The following is a 15239-nucleotide window of genomic DNA, read 5'->3' as shown; positions in this document are numbered from 1 at the left end:
ATGTTATGAAAGGTGCTTCTCCTTACAAAAATATTTAGCTTCTTATAGATGTCAACAATTGAAGCCATAGCCTGGAAGGCACTAGGGGAAATGGACTTCCCCAAAGCTCTTGTGTAATTTAACTAGTAGGTATTTAACTACATACACAAATGTATCAGCTCCACAGACGGATGGAAAAAGAAAGGGTTGAGGGCTCACTTCTCTACAACTCAGGTATCACAAACAAACAGGAGATCCCTGGCATGCACAGACTATCTTGATTTCTACCATTCCTGAGCAACAGCTGAAGCTCCCACATTTAGCAATGTGCCATTTCGCAGAGACAAGATTCTGAATCACACACACCATGAACTGGGGGGCCCGGCCAAGGTCCAGGTGTGCTCTGAGTCACAGCGCGGTGTCAGAGTGCTACAGCCACCATACATAAAGTGACAACAACTCCGCTTCTAGTGAAGAAATGAAACAAACAAAATGAACTGCTAGTTGATTCTAGTGTTGATGACAGAACGAGGAGAACATGGAAATGCTTATGAAAGTGATAGGTCCCAGCCACAAAACAGAAGTTTCAGATAAATTAAAGGCTGAAATGTCAAATGCAATGATGACTCAGACACATTGTGTGAACAAAACTACAGAACGCTCCAAAAGGAAATAAGTAGAAAAGACGTGTGAATTTGTTTCAATAAGTGCTCTAGACAGTACAAAAATTGCTCATCAAGTAAGATAAGTAGTTAAGGTCTAGAGAGATCATTTACATTACTCAGTTATACTTTAGCAATCTGAAGGGAGGAATTATGCGCTACAACGATTTTTTTCCAGGTTGTGGACTGGCAATGGTCATGGGCTATATCCATCATAAATGTCAAGAATCTACGGTATCTTATTTTGACTGGAGATAAACAGAGTCCTTCATAATCCTCTCTTTATATGATTCCTTTGCTCATATCTGCCAGGAGAGGATAAAATGGCCGCTCAGAGTCGGGGGCAGGGACGCCCCAGGCGTGCACTTGTACAGCACGTTCAAGGTGAAGAGGCTGCCTGGGGCTGAGATGAAGAGAAGATAACAGTCCCTGGGAAGATAAGCAACCCAATCTGGTAGCTGCAACACAAAGTGAGAGAGTGGGCCTTGCCTAGAAACCAAAAGTCTGGATCTGCAGATAAGGTCAGTATTAAAGATTACTAAGAAAGGGTACTAACTGCAGCCTGGCCATTCCTGCTCAAACCATTGTTTTCAAAATAGTAGAGTATTTACAAGAACAGCTAATGTTCACTAACGCCAGTTAAACAGGTTTAATATTTTCAAATAAAGTTGTTTTTTTAGAATTCCATTTTATAGCTTTACCATTAACAGGTACAGTTTTCAAAAGTAAGTTACAGAGATAACAAGGCCAAGAGCTGGGAGTAGTTGTAAAATGGGGGTAGGCATCACCCCAGAAGCAGCATCTGAGAATCAGATTTAACTCTATCACTCAGAGAGATGATGGGACTGAGTGAGATCTCAGTGCCTGGTGTCAAGGAACTAAACACATCAGTTTTTGGTTCAAGAGGGCAATGTATCTTTTGTGAAGAGTAAGTCAGGAATGCTAACCCTTAAATCATGACCATGAAAGAAACAAAAATGACAGCTCTGCAGAACAGTGAGACAATAGTAAGAAAAGTCAACATCCACAGTGGGGATTCAGTGCTCTGCTGCTATGATGCCCACATGAATACCATCAACTGAAGCTGGCTTTCGGTTCACTTTGTAGAAATCATCAATCACTCACCAAAAGCTGTCTCTGGCACATTGTGACATTCTCAAAAAATAAGTCTTAAGCATCACCTTCAGTAATATCATCGAAAGGGCCTCTGCCCACTGCTAAACCCATATTAAAATGGTGTATCAAGTTGCTGAGCCTCCCTCTCCCCACCCACCCTGCTCCTTGTCATCCTTTCACAGACACAAATCAAACACTTCATGCATCATCCTCAAAACTTGCCACACTCTCTCAAGTTCCTCTCTCCATCCCCTGCCCTTTCCTAAAGGAGCCATGACCTTCCTTTCCTCCTCTTCAATTCACTTTCCAAGGTTTGGCAATGTCCTGTTCTGTGACTTCAGACCAACTAACCCCCTGAAGCCTCAATTTCCTCATCTATAAAATGTGGATGATAACAGAACTTTTCTTCATTGCGCGTGGTGAGGACTGAATAAGATGAGTCAGATAACAGTTCAACACAGTGCCTACTCCAAAGTTACGCAGTCAATAAAATCTTAACTGTCTATTATAGTTACCTGGTTTAACAATTATTTGAGTTCATGAGAATTGCTCAGCAACCTTAAAAAATTAGTCACTGGCATTTTCCTCCCCCTTTCCCTTCATTTTATTTCAGTGGTGTCTCTTATGGTAAGCCACCTGTGTTCAAAGCTCCATTACAAGATGTCAACATTACAACATAGATGTTGTGCTGTTAATAACAACAATCCCTCATATTTACATGGCTCTAGAAATGACTAGCTTTCTTCAAGGAACAATTCCTCTGAAGTAATGGAGAAGGATCTGCCACGTAGGGAGGGAGTTGGACCCGAAGGCAGGGCTCTCTTCACCATCACGCTGGGCTGGCAGCACACTGGAGACCAGGCTAAAGCGGGTTAACAAGACGAAGATGAAAGGCTAGGGCAATCTGTCCCAAAATCCGCTCCTCAGAACTTACAGGAGACCATTTCTGTGTGTCCTGTGACACAAGTGTTGTGGTGATGGAGAAATGTAACCTCTGGGTCTTTGGGAGATGGATGGCACCCATCAGCAGCAACGCAGCTATCTGTGAAGTGCTGAATTCAAGCTTCCCACAGTCAGCCAGCCCTACAGCTCTGTTGTCACAGTCTAGCAAGTCCCATGGAACCCCTTTTCAGAAAATGCTGAGCTATGGAAAATAAATTCAAGAAATAACATGAGAACAGGCAGTGTTTTACAGGAGAGAATTCATTCATCTCCAAGTTAGGAAATCAACCATAGAGATGCTACATTCTGGCTGAGCTCCCAGTCTGCATCCATGAGTTGAAATCTGTAGTATCTAACACTGGGGAAAGTCCTGGGGACCTAGAGTCCAGGCCCAAGAAAGTGATCTTGAGAAAGACATGGCCCCACCTCTTAAGGTCTATCTACAGTTTTCTGATTTATCCTCTGATGCCTTCCTATGCACTTTCATGACACCTGAGAGGTACACTGGCTGTAATGGGGAACTCACATATTTACAAATACACGGCCACGTAAGGGGAGTCAGACCAAGTCAGTAAGTCTAACCCACTCCAGAGATACAGACACAGTGGAGCTGGAGGGTTTCTTCTACACTTTGTCATTTTAAAGGATCTTACCAATACTAGCCTATTTGACCCTAACAGCTACCTTTTAAGTTGGCCAAGAATTGTTGGCCTCATTTTACAGATAAGAAAAGATCACCAAACCAATAAACAGACTTTCACCTCCCAAAACAGTGACCCTCAGACTATACCATAGTGCCCAAAACAATGTATTTTAGTCAATAAAGAAGCCAATCTAATGTAAAGGTGAAAAGCACAACAGCCAGAGTGCCTGGGTTGAATCCTGGCTTCACAACTTACTAGCTGAATAATCTTGGGCATGGTACCCAACCTCTCTTGAGCCTTAGCTCCTTCATCTAAAAAATGAATAGGAATATCTACTTCATAGAGATTTAAGCGTTTTTAAATTATGCACGTTAAAGTGCTTTGTACTTTGTGGACAGTCAGTTCACAACAGCTACAGTAATTTTGAAGAAAAGAAACAAGTTGCTCTCCAGTGTCCACACTCCCTTCAAGCATGAGTTTACCAGATGTCTGAATATCTCACAGCAGAGAAATGATAACTGTACAAAAGCTAATACCTTTGCACCACAAAGTCCTATTAGATTTCTCCAGAGTCCAGAAGTGAAGGCGGAAAAAAGTGGGAGTTAAGAACTATGGTAGGACTCTGGGATTTCACAAACAAGTACAACTTCAAAATGAATTTAGGAAACTGATGAAAAGTCAGTAAGTATTGGTTTTTCCAAGCTCTTATAAAGAAAAGAACATTCTAACAATGAGAAAAGTATGAAGGACATAATCTCTGAACAATGACCTAAGACTAAGCCATTGGCAACCTTACTGTGACATTTTTGCTGAGGAGGCATAAAAACATCGTCGCGTATCAACTCTGGTTCCAGGACCTGCTTTCAAGAAAGACACAGAGGCAAACAGAAAGCACCATTGAGAAATCACAGTAAGAGGCCTATAGAGAAAAGAGAGATGAAAGCTATGGATCCTCTCCAAAGGGGACTCAAATGACTACAGAGTCTTTCTCTGTACAAGTGCTGGAACATGGGTATGTAAGATGCCAGGAGAACAGGGGCTGAAGGGAGATTCTGTACCCCAATAATAGTACTTACTACATCATATCATGATCCTTTCTTACAGGAGGTTTTGGAGGAAAGAGACTTTGATTTATTCATTTTATTACCCTCATGTGAATATCCACAGTAGGCATCAATAAAAATTTATCACATGAATGAACAAAAGAGAAGGGAAAAACGTAACAGACTAGTTGTGGGCAAGGACTGGGGAGAGGGAAAATCAGAAACAGATCTTCATCTGTCCATCTATCTCATATTCTCCAGTGAAAATTCTAACAAGGAGGCTGCTAAGTATTTATTTACCTCTTTGGCAAGAGGATAATTCTCCAGCTCCAAGAAACCCTCCTTATTTAAGTGTCAGTGAAGAACACATCAAAAGAAGTTAAATTCAAGCCTCTTAAACAGGCTTATTCAATAAGGATAAGAGAAAAATCTAAACTCACCCATGAAGCATCTCTCAACAAATATTTTGCTACAAAGAAAAATTTTCCTTTCAAATCAAGCATGACAGATACCAGCTTTGATATTCCAGTAACCCTGACTGATAAGAACTCTGAATCGCACACATACTGGAACTGAGATCTGTTGTGGAGAGATGTGAATTCTGCCCTGAGGGCTCAAGTTCATAGATTTTTTTTTTTAGGCAGGTAGAACTGTAGATGACTTCAACGTGAAAACTGAAATCTCAATAGCATCAAGAACAAATTCTTGAGAATCTGGGTTTTCTGTCCCTATCTATGTTCCTGTAGTAGATGCCTGAGAGGCAGCTAACCTAGGTTCCCTTTATATATGAAATCGATTATTAGGACGGCGCCTTCTTGTTGATATTTTTTCAAGAGATACCTCCTGCTCCTGTATCTACTACTAGTCATGTTTAATGAAAATGACTCTATTTATAACATATCGATGGCTTATCTGATTTCCTACCTTTTCTGCTATGACGATTACATGCAAAGGGGTAGTCACCAAAGGCAACCTTTACAAAATCTCAACTTCCTGCCCTTCCGTTTGTTACTGTAAGAAGGATGAATTGTTTGAGAGTCTGTGGCCTTAACCTACTTACTTCCTCTGAAGGAGGAACAGAAAATGAAAAATGCCTTTCAAGAAAAAAAAAATGTATATAGAAAATGAAATCACAAACTGACATTAACAGTCTTATGGCACATTTAACACACTCTCTTCAAATGCTTTTATTTGAAGTTCATTTTCAATGTACAGACTATGAGATACTCAATTTGAGACAGAAATATCCTGAAAAGTGCTATAATGTCATCCATACACTACACTAGTAGGGTAATAATAGAAATTTTACACCCATTAGAGGGATTCAAGAGCATAAAAAGAGCAAGAACCTGTCTCACAGAGATATTTCCATGCTTATGCAAAATATGCACAAGTTTAAATTTTAAAAGAAAACTAAAAGTAGTATCTTGTTCTTTTTTCTTACTTCACTTCATAATTTTTAAATGCTAAAAGTAGTACATTCTTTTTTCTTATTCTGCTTCATATTTTTATAGAACACAGAGCTAAAATTAAAAGATTTACACTTGATTTCTTTTGCCTATAATAAATTAGATTTGTCCAGATTTTATTTCTGTCACAGAAGTCATGTCTACAGGCTTATCTTGATAACCCTTTGCAGCTAAACTCCTTATCAACAAATTGAACAGCTAGGCCTCAAATCTTCCAAATAAGACCACAAAGCAATGGGGTGAAATTATTTAGATCATTTAACAACCAGACCGGGGACTTCAATTCACAGTTCAGTGCTCGGTCAGTTTAACAGATGGGGGAAAAGTAATCAACTGATTTTGGTGCCTCAACCATCCTACTCAAAGTGTTTCAGTAACTGAACTAGTTTAATTCTATAAAAGCACACGTAACATACAGCCATGGTCCAATCTTGAAAGGCTCCAACATACAGCAGGTGCTTAAAAAAATTTGTTGGATGATAGAGCTTCAACAAAGGAGAAACAGTCCATCACCCTATAACCAATGCCTGCAACAGCATCCTCTGAAGTTAAGACTAAAGCTCTGCTCGATGGACCATGACTCAAATAACAGGAATGTCATATGACTCCCACTATAAACCAGAACCACCTAATGAATCAAAGACTCTTCACTTTATTTTGTAAATGGGCCTACTCTTCTGGTTAGAGCATAATATCAGTAATTATCGCATTTTGGTGAATATATTCTTAGTCATATTCCTTGGTATCTTTTTTTAAACTTTGATTCTCATACTCTACATTCTTCCCTGTCTCCAGCTTCTCACCATTATTATCTCTATCCCTCATTTTAATTTTTTTTTTTATAATCAATAAATTCCATCATGTTTTGAGTTCACAAAATGGTAAATTTAGGTCTTATTCTTTTGATTGATGATTAATTGATTTAAACTTAATTTATCAATTAATTTAAATTAATTGAAAACAAACCCTACTGCCTTATCAGGTCTCTTCCTACAAAGAACAGATGAAACCTTTTAATAAATAAGCCCAGTAATTACCAAACCTAATCTCAGTAATGTTTTGTTAACAGCTAATGATCATTTCAAGGCCATGAACTAGACCAAGGTGTTCTTTTCAGTACAACTAAGTCTTTCCCCAACGTTTAAAAAGGGAGGAAGAAAGAGTAAAGTGAAGAAATAGTGTTTTCTTCTCATCATTTTTTTCTTACACCTGTTTGCTATTGCTCATCTTAGTGAACCAATGTATAAAAGCAAATATATTCCTCAAAATCTGGAAATGTGTTTCCTGGAAATATTGTTAAGAATTACTATTTTGAAAATTAGAAAGTTAAAGACATAACAAGACAAAAGCCAGTGTCATTTTCCCTTGTCCCAGCCCTTCCAAGCTGCACATGAACTTATACAAGTTACTAAGTATCTCTGAGGACCGGTTTCCTCTAAAAGAGAATTAATAATACCAAACACTCAAGGTTACTGAAAGTATTAGGGATAATACTGTTAAAACAGTACCTGGGCAAACAGAATGCACTCAGTAAGTTTCTGTTAGATGAATGAGTGAATGAATGAATGAATGTAAAATATCCAGCTTAATGCTTGACATTCAGAAGGCACTCAATATACAATTACACTGACTATATTAACACTTCACAGTATTTTGCAAAGGGCGCCCCATGTTGCAGGTCCCTACGTTAGGGACACACTTACCGCCACAGTACCCACTGCATTTACCTCGACCTTTCACTACAGCACTGAACCACAGCTTTGTTTTGGTAATTATCATTGTATGTGTATGGATTATCTCCTCAATAGACTATAAACACACTAAGGCCAAAGATTGTTGCTTTCTTCATAGCCCCAACAAAGTCATTTATTTCATCCTATTCTATGCATTAATTATGTAAAGCACTTTCCAACAGAGTTACAAAGATACCCAATAAATATCTATTGACTGACATAAAACACTGACTTGCAGAAAGAATAGTAAGTAATAATAATAAAGCTTTATTATTGGGTTGGCCAAAACGTTCATTCAGATTCATCTGTAAGATGGTACAGAAAAACCCAAATGAACTTTTTGACCAATTCAACCTAATACACATGTAATTCTTTCAATCACTACCCAAGTCATTAACTATAAGTTCACTTCCGAGGAAGAAACTGGAGGTGCATCCAGAATCAGTCAACTTTACACAAGTGCCTCTCAAAAGTCCTTATTCTTTCCTGCAAACCACCCTGTCTCCTAAAAAAGGACTTAAAGGCTTTTCAGTTTGACTTCATAAATCAAACTCCCAGGGTAAGGGTGTAGGGAACTCCTCAAGAGCAAAGACCTGGTCTTGCAGTGTTTGGCACTGTAAGAATTCAATAAAAATCAGTTAACTAGTAGAAATACCACTAGAGGAATTATGCAGGTTACCCAACTTTGGGACACCAAGTTGGACTAGTACCCTAGTCCACACTACCTCAAGTATTGGGCTAGACAAAAAGTTCATTCGGCTTTTCTGTACCATCCTACAGAAAAATCTGAATGAACTTTCTGGCCAACTCAATGATTTCTTTTGTAAATTTTCTGTCTTAACTGCATCTATTATAAATAGCTTTGGTTGATATATGTATGTCTTAGAAATAAACTATCAAACAAAACAGCGGAATTATTCAAGAACCAACCTTCAATTACACAGGGACTAATTAAACAGGAACTATTATTTCTTCTTTCCTCCACTACTGGGTTTCTAGGTTCTTAGAGTATTGATTGGATAATTTACAAGATAAGAGAGATAGGCTAAAACTTCTCAAGAGTTTGGCAAATTCAGTATTATCAAACTGAAAGCAACGACTTGTGATTTTCTTTTTTCTATCTAGATAATATATAGTTGATTAAGATTAGAATAAAGCAGCCAAGAGTTCTAGAAAACGTAGGGAGGAAAAAGCCCTACAGGGAGCACCCCTGAAATTCACAGTCATTTGCAGGACCCCGTTTCTGGTCCCTATAGTTTAAATTCTTACTACTCCAGTTACCTATTTTGTCATCTTCATTTCCCAACAGACCCATGCTAACTAAAATATTAATTACAGTACATAAATTCCCCTCACACCAACCCCTCTACTTTCACCACCCTACCATTTCCACAATTTGGTATTATTTTATATTTAAATATTTATTTCACCAACTCCTACCTATTAAATGACTACCTTGAGATAAAACACAATTTGTATTCAGCCCCATTTTAAAACATGGTCTCTTCGCTCAAGAAAGCCATAAAAGAGAAACTACTATTTTCCTAAAGAAATGAAATATCCCCTGAAAGCATTGTAGCAAGTCCATATAATATGTACACCAAAAACTAAACCAATTATTTTAGCCAAGAGTTAGATCACTCTGTTCAGCTTTTAAAAACCTACCTTTTGTTCTGCCCTTTTCACAAAACCTGGCTAAGGTAAAGTGATAATATGACTACCAAACATTTGAATAATTGTTCATAGTTCTCAAAACCTTATTTGATCCCTTCAACAAAGAGACCAAGGCAAGCATTGTCACTCCCATTTTCCAGAAGGGGAAATCTAGGCTAAAAGAGTTAATGTGATTTACAAAAAGTGGCATATTTAGTGGCTAAACTGTCCTCTGATTCCTATTCTAGCACTCTACCTACAATCACAATGATTCCCCAAATGAATAAAAATAACTACTGTCTTCCACTCAGCATATCTAAACATGAAACTAACCATCCTAGGAAACACACTTCACTCTGTCTGAACTCTACTTCCATCTGCGATCTTCTTGTCAGCCATTCTCGCCCCCTTGTTTCTGCTGCATCACCTACATGGACATCTATTTATTTTGCTATTTATACTTCTCAAGGTGATGCACGAGCAGAAAATGTCAATAAATTCCTTTTTGACAATCATTTTTATAGTGGTATTTATTCAGTTTTGACATCTAGACCACACCTACCATGGTTATAACGTGGCTCAATAAGGACTGTTAGTCCTCACAGACTTAAGAGAACAAACTTACGTTACTAGCGGGGAAGAGTGGTGGGAAGTGACAGTTAAGGAGTTTGGGATGGACATGTACACACTGTTATATTTAAAATGGATAACCAACAAGGACCTACTATATAGCACAGGGAACTCTGCTCAATATTACATGGCAGCCTGGATGGGAGGCTGGGAGAGAATGGATACATGGCTATGTATGGCTCAGTCGCTTTACTGTGAAACTGAAACTATTCACAACATTTTTAATCGACTACACTCCCATATAAAATTCAAAATTTTTTTAAAAAGGATTATTAGTCCTGCTACTTTTTGTTTTCTTTTGTTTTGCCAAACAAGAATTAGCAACTCCTTTAATACCTGAGACAGAAAAGGAAAATGAAATGAAGCAGAAAAAGAAAGGGAACGATTAAAAAAAAGTTATAAAAAGTAGAAGAGGCTTCCTTCCCTAGTTGCTCAGTGGTAAAGAATTCGCCTACCAATGCAGGTGACTCGACTCGGGTTCCATCCCTGGGGTGGGAACATCCCTTGGAGAAGGAAATGGCAACCCATTCCAATATTCTTGCCTGGGAAATCCCAGGGACAGAGGAGCCTGGTGGGCTACAGTCCATGAGGTCGCAAGAGAGTCAGATATGACTTATCAACTAAACATCACCATCATGAATAGTAGAAAAGCACTAGAGTCGCACAAATGTACTTTCATGTTCTACCCAGGGTTCCCTTTTGCCTGAGGATGACCTTTGTTCTGAGAGTAGGCCCTGGATTACTGGAGACTAACCAGCACCCTCCAAAATTACCAAAGAGATCTTTATTGGGCAGCAGCTGTATTGCTTGTGGTGATATGCTTAAAAGTTGACAAGTTTATGCTAACACACTGGAAATTCACTATAACACTATGAAATGATATTTGGCACACATCAGCCCACCATAGGATTTGAGCCACAGAAGATAAGTTACTTAAACGTGCCCAAACATCTTATTGGAAATATCACCTACAAAATTTTACCAAGTTCCAGAACTTTCCACATCACAGCATACTTCTACAACAGCTATATTAATTCACAATTGCTTTGTTCTAGATTTCCCGCTTCCTCAATTCCAAAGAATAAAACTATTTACTTTCAGTAAAGAACAGGTACAACTGAAGTGTGAATTAAGAATCCAGTAAAAAGCCAGTCCAAAGATTATCCAAAACAATCTCTTAATTTTTCATAATGCTTTAATTGGAGCTTCAGTCACAATCAGGGTCAAGACTTTCATGAATTCAAAGCACCCCTTTCAAAATGATGTTTTTCTGCCAACTCTGTTCCACACTCTCCTTCCTTACCCTCAAATGCAGCTTTTAATATTTGCAAGTATATCAAGCAATTTGTTTCAACACACAACTCTTACCTAGTGGCAGTGAAGAAATAATTATCTGATGGTCTTTAAGACTGTGGTTCACCCTCAAGACTTCTCCTGGAGGTCTATCATCGATACAAAGAGAAGAGAAATAAAATCAAAGTATTGTCATTTTAAAAAAAGAAGCCTTGAAACTCATAGATAATAAGTTCAAATTCTGAATTACTGACATTGCATAATTTTGTACACTACTACTTAATATGTTACAACACACACACACAAAAATAAACTAGCTTTGGATGAGGTGAAATTGCTTTTACATTTATATCACTGCCCTACCCTAAGTTCCCCTGTTAAAGTCTCTTCCATTGTATGACAAGCAAATGAAAGTTCCCAGGATCATTTGATTCATTTTAACTTCTCTCACTGTTTCTCTTATTTAAAGTTACCCTGCAGAACACACACCGGCAGAAGAATAGATACTATGTAAGCAAGTTTTTTCCATATATTTAAGTGTTTAAATCCCAAATTATACAAAGTATTCAGAAATAAGTCTTAACCAGTGAAACAAAATTACACTCTTAGAGGTAAATTGGGGTCATCCATTTTTATATATGACTATGTGTTTAAAAAACAAAATAAGGCCTTAAATTATATTTACTAGAGAATAAAATGATTAGCTCATATAAAATGATTTATATGAGCCTTTTCAAACACAAGTGTTTTTCATTTTTTCAAAGTTTTAAACATGTATTGCACTTCGTATTTTTATTAACATTCAAATGAAATTATCCGTCACTCCCGATTAAAGGTTGATCAAATGTATAGACAATGACAAATATTAAAAAAAAAAAAAAAAAAAATCAAACAACTGCGTCTAATCCAGAGAGTGACCGATCTCAAATCCCAGAATAAAAGCAAAGTGTTTTCCCCATAGAAGTACCCCAACTGGAAGGCTGGGTCCTTAGATTTCATTTGCTCTCCGATTTACTAAACTTTCTATTTCTGATCAGCATCCTCTCAAACAACATCTGGCCCCTGGCTCAGGTCGTCTAATCACTTCCACGTCTGAACGGACTACGTAGCTAAAAAGTAAAGGCCAAAGTTTGCTCTCGGCCTTCCGAACTTAAAGACGCGTCTAACCACTAGAGGTCTCCCCTTGGCCAGTTTTGCACGTTCGCTATTTTGCTGCACTTGAAACTTTCCGGAGAAATGCTCTACTCGAGTCAGTGTTTTTCTAAAAACTTGCGCAAAAATCCACGCGACAGAGCTAGCCAGTACGGAGACTCTCGGGCTCCCCACAGCAATAAAGCTATCACAAACAACATTCTAGGAAAATTAAAATTCGACGCACTCGCTCCAGCCGCTCCCTCCCCCCCTTCTTATTCCTCATCTCAGTTTCCCTTAACTTAAACTTAGAACAATCAAAAATCTATTTTTGTTTCGGTGCACTGTGAATGATCTCTAACGCATTTTTTTTCTGGCGGTAGACCCGAGGTGGTCAAGGAGCCTGCCGAGGGATGCAGGGAGGGGGGAAGGGCCGTGCTCGCAGCGTCCGAGGAAGTTGCATAAGGAAAGAGACTCCGTTTTTTGGGTCCCCTCAAAAAATCGGCGGGGAGGGGGAGGAAAAGGAAGCGGGGGGGTGGCGGGGGGGGGGAAGGTAGGAGGGAAACTGAAGCGACGTTTACCTTCGTCTCCCCGTGGAAGGGTGGGGTGAGAGCCGCGATCTTCGCGACCCCGGAGGGCGGCTCGTTACCCCCACGTCTCTCAGAGCGCAGACGGACAAACAGATACCCCTACCCCTCCGCAGGGAAGGCGGGGAGCAAAGTGCCCGCTTTTAAACTTTCTCTCACGGTCGCGCTGGGGCCGGGCTTCGCCCAGAGAGGGTGGGGGAGACCAGAGGGCCTTTTTCTTTCAAGGTAATTAAAGTTTTACCACCAGCACGAAAGTTGCGCCCTCCCCCTCCCGTGCCACCGTGCCCCCCTCCCCCGCTTCCAGGGCTCCCAAGTTTTCCTCCCTCTCCGCCCTCCCCCCCCGCCCCCGCCACCAGCTCTCGGGGCGCGCGGCGGATGCCTCGGCTCCTGCGCTTCCCCGATCTCCACCCCCGCCGGCCTCTACTTCCCCCCGCCGAGCCGCCGCGGCGCGAGAACGGCCGGCCGGGCCCAGGACGCTAGTGTGCAAAACCCATTATTCCGGAATGGCACACGCACGCCGCGCGAGGCGGGCGGCGGCCCCGCCTCGGACCCCTCTCTGCCTCCCCAATATAAGGACGGCGTAAACAAGTTGCAGGAAAAGCAGCCCCGCGCCTCCCCCCCTAACCCCCCCACCCGCGCCCGCCGCCCCGGCGCGGCCGCGGCCGCCGCCTCCCGACACACGCCCGCGCCCGCACCCGGCCCGGCGCGGCGCGGCACGGCGCGGGGCGAACGCCGCGACGGCGCGGGCTCCCGGCCCGGCCCGCGCCCTGAGCCCTCCCCCGCGCGGACGGCCGCCGCGGGCCCGCGCCGCCTCGCTTCCCGAAGCACTTTCCTGCCTCGGGCAGAAATAAACCGGAGGGTTTATTTTTGTGCAACTTTCCCAAAATGGCGGAAATTGGAGCTGATCTATATGAAATTCTCACACAGTCGGTCGGGAAGTGGGAGGCGGCGAGGAAGAAAACGCAAACTCTCGGCCGCCGAGCCCGCCGCGGGTCCGTGAGTGTGTGCGTGCGTGTGAGTGTGCGTGTGCGCGGTGGGAGTCGGGGAGGCCTTTCCGCCGCGCACACACACACAGCACACGCCGGGGAGACGCGCCTGCACATTCAACCAGTCCATTCTCCGCAGCCCGAGCGGGGAGAAAGTGGCCCGGCCTCTTTTCCCACTGCCTCGGTCTCCCGTACTTGTACTTCTCGCGCTCGCTCGCTCGCTCTCCGGTGCGCGCCCGGCACAAAGGCCACACGGGCGGAGGGGGCCGCAGGGGCGGCGCGCGGGGCTTGCGCCTCCCGCCGCACCGATACGCGGCCCCGGCCACCCCCGCGCGCCCCCCCCCAACCCCCGCCGCCGGCGCCCCCCGCCTCGGCCGCCGCGCTCGCCGCCCGGGCTGCGGCTCCGCGGCGCCCACTCAGGCACGCACCCCGGCGGAGCCCGGCGCCGCCGCGCTCCCCACCCCGCGCCCGGTGTCATGAAAGCGACCAAAGTGACAAGCTCGGGGGGCGCGGGGGAGGGGGCCCACACGCATCCCGCCGCCTGCGCGCGGGCGAGAGCCCGACGCGGCCGCCTCGCCCCGGCTCCCTTCCGCACGGCCCCCCACACCCTTCCCCGTGTGCGCGCAAAGAAAAAAATACAAGTCTCTCCTCCCCCCATTTTTTCCTTTCTCTTTTCTCTCTCTTTTGTTCCTCTTTCACACTCGCACTCACTACTTCAGAGTGAGATGCCCAGAGACTCCCCCTCCAGCCGTTTCCGAGTCACTTGCCCACTTTTTTCCCCAGGATTAAGTTTTCTTCTCTTTCCCAGAGGCGCAGAGAAGTGGGGGAGAAACCCCTTCTGTCCTTTCCCCTCCCCTGATCTGTTTCACAAGACGAGGGTGCGCTTCCTTCTCTGTAGAGGTCTCTTAACTTTCATCCTCACCTAGGAAAATAAATGAATGGGCTTTGGCACGGACAAATCTTCAGATTAATTAGAGATTAGATCCGATCAACCGCTTCTTACCCCCAAATTTTCTCTTTTTTTTTTCTCCGTCTCACGAGTAGTCCTGACAAATGGTCCAGGGCTGCGGGCGCAGTGCGCATGTGCGCGTAGAGTCAGGGCTGGGGAGAGGGGAAACTGCGCTGGTGCCGGTGCCGCCGTGCCGCCGCCGCTGCCGGGGAGGCTCGCGCTGGCTTCCCTGTTAATGCTGCTGCGCCTTCGCCGCTGGAAAGCAGCATTAAAGCCGGTTGGCAAATGCAGCAGCCCGCAGATCCTGTTTCAGGTGCATCTTTTCAATACCCTTGTCACCAGCTCAGAGCTGGTTCCAGAACAATCAAAACAAATATGAAAGACTGCTAAGGTGATAGATTTCTTTGTCTATTTTCCACTTT

At 42.8% G+C, this 15239-nt stretch overlaps 1 protein-coding gene across 10 annotated transcripts in view; it reads right to left on the bottom strand.

Moving 5' to 3' along the window:
• L3MBTL3 (L3MBTL histone methyl-lysine binding protein 3) overlaps positions 1-15019 on the bottom strand; it is a 104970-nt gene extending 89951 nt beyond the window's left edge. For 3 of the 10 annotated variants that reach the window (XM_019967418.2, XM_019967417.2, XM_019967420.2), the window contains exons 1-2: positions 12877-13147; positions 11240-11313 (exon numbers count right to left, since the gene is read on the bottom strand). The gene's annotated coding sequence lies outside the window, so the exon portion shown is untranslated. Of the gene's footprint in view, positions 1-11239; positions 11314-12876; positions 13148-13805; positions 13896-14063; positions 14085-14790; positions 14812-14871 lie in introns of those variants that run through there. The other 7 variants (XM_019967415.2, XM_019967419.2, XM_019967416.2 and 4 more) reach the window with 6 other exon arrangements.
• Positions 15020-15239: the final 220 nt, after the last annotated feature.

This window comes from Bos indicus, chromosome 9 (genome assembly GCF_029378745.1).
Source record: "Bos indicus isolate NIAB-ARS_2022 breed Sahiwal x Tharparkar chromosome 9, NIAB-ARS_B.indTharparkar_mat_pri_1.0, whole genome shotgun sequence".
NCBI classification, from domain to species: Eukaryota; Metazoa; Chordata; class Mammalia; order Artiodactyla; family Bovidae; genus Bos; species Bos indicus.
The sequence above is the reverse complement of the archived record's forward strand: the minus strand, read 5'-3'. Positions and strand labels throughout refer to the sequence as shown.